This window comes from Amphiura filiformis, chromosome 1 (assembly GCF_039555335.1).
Source record: "Amphiura filiformis chromosome 1, Afil_fr2py, whole genome shotgun sequence".
Taxonomy (NCBI): domain Eukaryota; kingdom Metazoa; phylum Echinodermata; class Ophiuroidea; order Amphilepidida; family Amphiuridae; genus Amphiura; species Amphiura filiformis.
The window spans coordinates 91,222,059-91,228,058 of record NC_092628.1 but is presented as its reverse complement, the minus strand read 5'-3'; the positions used below and the strand labels follow the sequence as shown (position 1 = coordinate 91,228,058).

Genomic DNA, 6,000 nt, shown 5'->3' with positions numbered 1-6,000 from the left:
CCACTGCTGAACATCATCACTTCAGAGAAATGTCAACAAGTACAGTAGTTTCGCGGGAAAAGCAGTGGACCAAGACACTTGTGATCAAGAAGTCAGCCCAGATGGCGAAAGCTCAAGTAGTGAGTTACTTTTTCATTGGCTTTTCCAAGCAAAATGTTTGAAATATTTATCTACAATCCAACAAATGCATCCATTTACTTAGATTATTGTTTTAAGGATAGCTTTGGAAATAACAACTTTTAAGATTGAAAACGCACGTGATCTAAAACGAGTCTTTATCTATTTCGGCTACAGTGATATATTGGGGTGATAATTTTAATTGTTGATTTGTTTTTTGTCTTTACATATTTTTTATTTCAGGATTTCAATATATCGAATAAGAATACAACAAAATGTTAAGAAAAGTCAAGCTGTAGTACTATATATATATATGAATAAACAGCCAAAAAACCAATAAGGCTTCCAAATCACAAAGAATAAACTTCGGCAAGTTAGACATTGTACTCAATAATTGTATTTATTAGTAAAAAACAAAAGTGATATGTTTGACTGTTCGATGCTCACCACCATTTTAAGAAAAAGTTCCACTGGTTCTACATACAGGACAGCTGGGGCTCTAGTAAATTACAAGAACCCGAAAATGGTTCTTTCTAGCCTTTAACAGAACTTTGTTATTCTTTCTGGCCTTTTTAGAACATTTTTAGTTCTTTGTAGAACTATATAAAGTTCTGCATACAGGACAGCACAAGAACCTTATACTTGGAATCTTTTTTCTTCTTCTAAGAGTGTAGGGTATAAGTAAAGTGTTGAGGCATGAGAACATTAAATGATGCATTAAAATTGTGTCAGGGCACAACTTGCCACTGGCGGTAAACCAATGCCATGCAGTCAGAGATCACAAGACAAGACAAATTAATCAACTTCTTAATCGGTATTCTGCATCAATGTTGAGAGATCACATCATCACATGCCTCAAGTAAAACAGTCAACAGTTACTGACCAGGGCCTGACGGTGTGCGAGTAAAAAAATGCAACTTGCACTATACTGGAATAAATGGCACTTTGAGTAGAATTGCGCGGATAAAACAAGTATATTGCCATCGTGATGGAATTACTAAAATTAGTCAATTCGTCGGTCGCAACACATAGTGGCGTACGTGAAGGACAAAATACGTTTCCGAACAAACCGTTTTTGAAGGATATGCTACTAGTAACGGGGTCTATACTTCTCCACTGTTATCTCTCAGTGGCCCGATTCCATTTGAAATTGAAGTTTAAGGTTCAAACTATTAAACTATGTCTTTAATAGTTAACAAGGAATAACTGTTATAGGATAATAGTTAGCTCTAAAGCTATACGCCACTATGTGAAACGGAAAGTTTGGAAAATCACTCTACGCCACTATGTGTTGCGACCGACGAATTGCGTGAAACAAAAATAGTTTATTCTTGAAACGTGAACATTGTATGTGATTAAGATGAATGAATATCAATATCATATGAGGCTTTTAGAAATGTTTTATTGCTAAATCAATGCACATAATAAGGTATACCTAAAAAAAGAAACTATAAATATTTGCCAAAAAGTGACATGAAAATGGAAATGCGTGGACCGAAAAAAATGACAGGTGCTAAAAAAATCTATAATTATGGGCAACAACCAATCACACGAATTAAGTCTCTCGGGATTTTATATTCGCAAATCGTTTGACCCAGCCTCCTCTTTGCTAGTATACTGCTGATATAAAAACAAATGAAGCATTTGAATGTTAAAGAACAGTGTATGAACTTTATAGCAAATGTTAAGAATGTTAAAGGCGTTTAAAGAGAGGAGCAGACAGCTTGCATATGTTGTGTGCGACATCCGATATAAGAATGATAGAGGCCAACAATATGACGAAACGCTGTCACAGTGAGTGACCCTTAAAAAGTGGAGCATCAAGCACGTTTCGTTAGTTTGCACAACTCATCAGCTCAACTCGGACTGTTTGATAATAGTCAAAACTTGAAAGTTGTACGATATTTTGAATGACTTGTTTTATTTCATCCCACTTAGTGACGCATCATAATATTTCCAGGGGTGGACTAGAAGGTATTGAAAAAGAAAATTACCCATCAAATTTTTTTTTTAAAGCACCTGGCAAATACCTAATCCCGACCCTCTTTAATTCTGTGTCCTGACCTTACCTCCCAGTCCCCTGGAAGTCAAATAGTGCGTCCCAATGTTTTACTTGTACTTTAACTGACCTTAAGAGAACTTGATATTTAATCATAGCCTGGTATTTACGACTCAACGGGAGTCCGACATACTGCTTATGTTTTCTTTTGCAATAAATCTGTGTCATTCCCAAAGCAGGCTAAGTAAGTATTCTTATTTATAAAGTAAGTAAAGTCCCGATTGCTCTAAATCCATTATATTTATTTATCAATTTAGATATTTTTCATGAATTATATCTGTAATTTCATTAATACCACGCAAAATGGTGTTCAAGTTTGGTGAATTAGAATATAAGATAACAAACATTAGTTGTTTCAAATTGTATTAGTGATTGTTTGTTTTGACATTGGAATGTGCGAGGTAAACAACCATCGTCATAGTCAAATGATAGGAATGACGAATGATTGGTTTGACCCATAGCCCGTTTGACCTGTATGGAGCATTGATATTTAACAAGCTGCATAATTGGATGACCTGAAACTAAATTGAAGACACCATTATCAAGAATTAAATAAATAAACTTATAATTTGATCAAAGTATTGGTTTTGCCATGTTAATATTTTTCTTAACATTCAAAGAAGCAATATTGAACGTAGGTCCACGATGTTAGCATTTTATGATGTAGATTGTACCGAACTCAAAAAGTGCGCTAATAAAAGTCACGCCGTAAAGTTTAATGATAGGTGATATGTATTTTCTAAAAGTTTAAACTGACTTTCAGTACAAAAATTCAACTAACCTTGAATTTTCGATGTGTGACACAGTTTCATCAGAAGAAGTCATGTACGATGTTGTGATGGACTTGCAACGTCACAGGACTTCTTCTGATGAAGATGTGTGTCACACATAGAAACTTCAAGGTTAGTTAAATTTTTATGCTGAAAGTCAGTTTAAACTTGTAGAAATTGTATATCACAACACTGTAAAATATGTACCAAGTTGAGAGCTCCGCCGTATGAAATCAGGTCAAATCCTACAGCATGTCCGCCATGAAGTTGATAATAAGGTCCTGGTTCTATCATATTTTCTGTATGCAGTGAGAAACACACAATTAACAACAAAATATTGTCAATATACTAGCCATACACATAATGTTGATAATATTTAATTCTATACACGGTAAGTTATGTATATAAGTTAAGGTTTCAAGGCGGCTACGTAAGAATCGATGGCCAACTGGTTTGTGCGCACACGTGTACTATTAACCTGGTAGTATTTCGAAAGCGGTAATGTGCGGCATGGGTTTGAGCCCCACCTCAGCCAAGTGTAACTTTTGAAAATTTCAGGAAATGGGACTAGGCGAATTTATGAATGGCGTAAAGAGGATTGCTTTACAGGAATACGCCATCGAGGCAGATAAGGATAGAGCGCTCTGCTTCCCAAACCAATGAGTCGTCTGCTCAAGATTGCTTGTTGCCGGTTCGTTATAAATCAAACCATGAATACCCGCTATGAAATAACAAAGCGTTCCAAAAGCAGCATCAAATCTTACCAATTTAGACAAGAGATCTACTCTTTTGTGTAAAGATAGACGAATTTGAACAAATTATATATTTAAACGCATTAAATTTCCTAGTGGATTCTTATTTTATGTAATTATTGCTAAATTAAAGGAATGTGCGTACATCCTCTAAATCTAGTGTAATGTAGGTTTCGTCAGTGTAGCCCGATCATCTGGACTACTTTGCGACATTTTCGTCTTCATTTCCATAAGTAGTCTAGATGATCGGGCAACAGGACGAATGAACTAGATTTAGGAGTGTGCTTATCTTTATTTACACGTGTGGCCGAGTGGACAAGGCGCTCGATTCATAATCCATAGGTTGGTTCGAACCCCACTCATGTCAACGTGTTGTGTCCCCGGGCAAGGCACATTATCCTCATTGCCTACGATTGGTGGGGTTGGATGTTTGTATAGTTGCTTGTTTCAATGTTGCGATATTGGCGCTGATTAAGCTGCTCCTTGCAATGGGTCACCATTAGTGTTTGAAACAAACCTTACTTTTTTACAACAGTTGCACGCTAAAATATTGGTGCACAGTAAAGTTGAATATGCTAATATAATTATGATATTCATTTAAATTCATTTATCCATACATACTAAAGTAAATTCAGCTACCACTTTAATAGTATTTGGTGCTGTTTTTGTTAAGTCCCTGCATTTCGTAACGGGTTGCTCAGTGTGTGATTTTCAATGAAACGGCAACGTACCAGCTCGAGCTCAGCTATCTATGTTTATCTAAGCCATTGGAATATACAGGGTACACAAGCTTACACATCCAATGGTGGAAGAAACTTAACAATGCATAATGCGGCCACTCCTCTCAGCCATATTTCCCTATTATGTAGGAAATTAAAATAAAAAGGAAAGTATGACAGAGGTGGGGTTCGAACCTACGCGGTGCCGCTATCAATTACCATACAGCATCGGCCTACTTCCAGCGCCTTGGACCGCTCAGCTACCAAATTTGATGGTAGCCATCTTGAAGCTTATTTGAACATATACATGATATAATCGCAATATACCACAAAGAAGCAAAGACAGAAAACGTACCATATTTTATCCGCTTAAAAACATTAATGTGTATTATAGCGCTAAATTGTTGATAATTGTGTGTTCCACATACATAAATTTGACAATACATGACCTATATACATGCACAATACATTATCGATTTTGACTCTACAGACTGCCCGGGCGGACTCACCTCACCTCACCTAACCTAGGCTGTTTCATCCTCTGTAGTATGAAGCCCTCTTCAAGAATCTTCCATTTCTGTCGTCTTGCGCATCCCTTGCCTAAGTGGTGCCTCTATATGCTGTCGTCTCGCCATCTTCGTCTTTGTCTTACTCTTCTACGCTTTCCTGTTCTTGGTTGGCACTCGGTGACTCTTTTTGTCCATCTGTTTTTTCTTGCCACATGTCCTGCCCATCTCCATTTTGCTTCACCGATCCTTTCCATGATGTCTTTGACTCCAGTTTTACTTCTTAGGTCACTGTTTCTGATTCTGATTATGTTCAGCATACGTCTTTCCATGGCTTGCTGTGTCGTGGTGAGTTTTTGTTCTAGATCTTTAGTTGTCGACCAGGTTTCAGCGCCGTAAGTCATGGTGGGTAACACACATTGATCACACATACGCCTCCTCAATGCCATTGGTAGCTTTTTATCACAAAAGATGTCTTTGTACCTGCCAAAACAACACCAGCCAGCCTTGATTCTCAGTAAGACTTCCTCTCTTGTGTTGTCCTCCATTTTGACTGTCTTGCCCAGATACTATCTATCTACTTTCTCTATCGGTTCATTGTCAATTTCAATGGACTCTCTATTGTCAAAGTTGGTCATGTATTTCGTTTCCCCTTGTGTGTATTTTTAGTCCAATTTTCCTGCTCTCAGTGTTCAAACTATTTAGCTGAACTTCCAAGTCTTTGACGGATGGTGATGTAAGGGCTACATCATCTGCAAACCTCAGGTCATCGATGTTAATACCTCTTTCTTCTAAATCTAGTTGTTTGAAAATTGGTTCCATGGCAGCTGTGAATATATTTGGAGAGATTGGGTCCCCTTGCCGTACTCCCCTCTGTATGTGGATAGGCTTGAAGACATCCTTATCTATGTGGATTGTAGCTGTGGCGTTTGTGTAAATGTCTTCTAGAATCTTAACATACCCTTTGTTAACTCCAATCATTCTAAAGGCTGCAAATAAATCACTATGTTCCACCGAATCAAAAGATTTTTCCCATAATCTATATAGCCTATACAAAGCTTCAGCTGATACTCATTT

At 37.2% G+C, this 6,000-nt stretch overlaps 1 protein-coding gene across 1 annotated transcript in view; it reads left to right on the top strand.

Moving 5' to 3' along the window:
- LOC140157336 (N-acetylglucosamine-1-phosphotransferase subunit gamma-like) overlaps positions 1 to 6,000 on the top strand; it is a 77,609-nt gene continuing 71,609 nt past the window's right edge. Inside the window, exon 1 of the mRNA XM_072180511.1 lies at positions 1 to 119. The gene's annotated coding sequence lies outside the window, so the exon portion shown is untranslated. The remainder of the gene's footprint in view (positions 120 to 6,000) is intronic.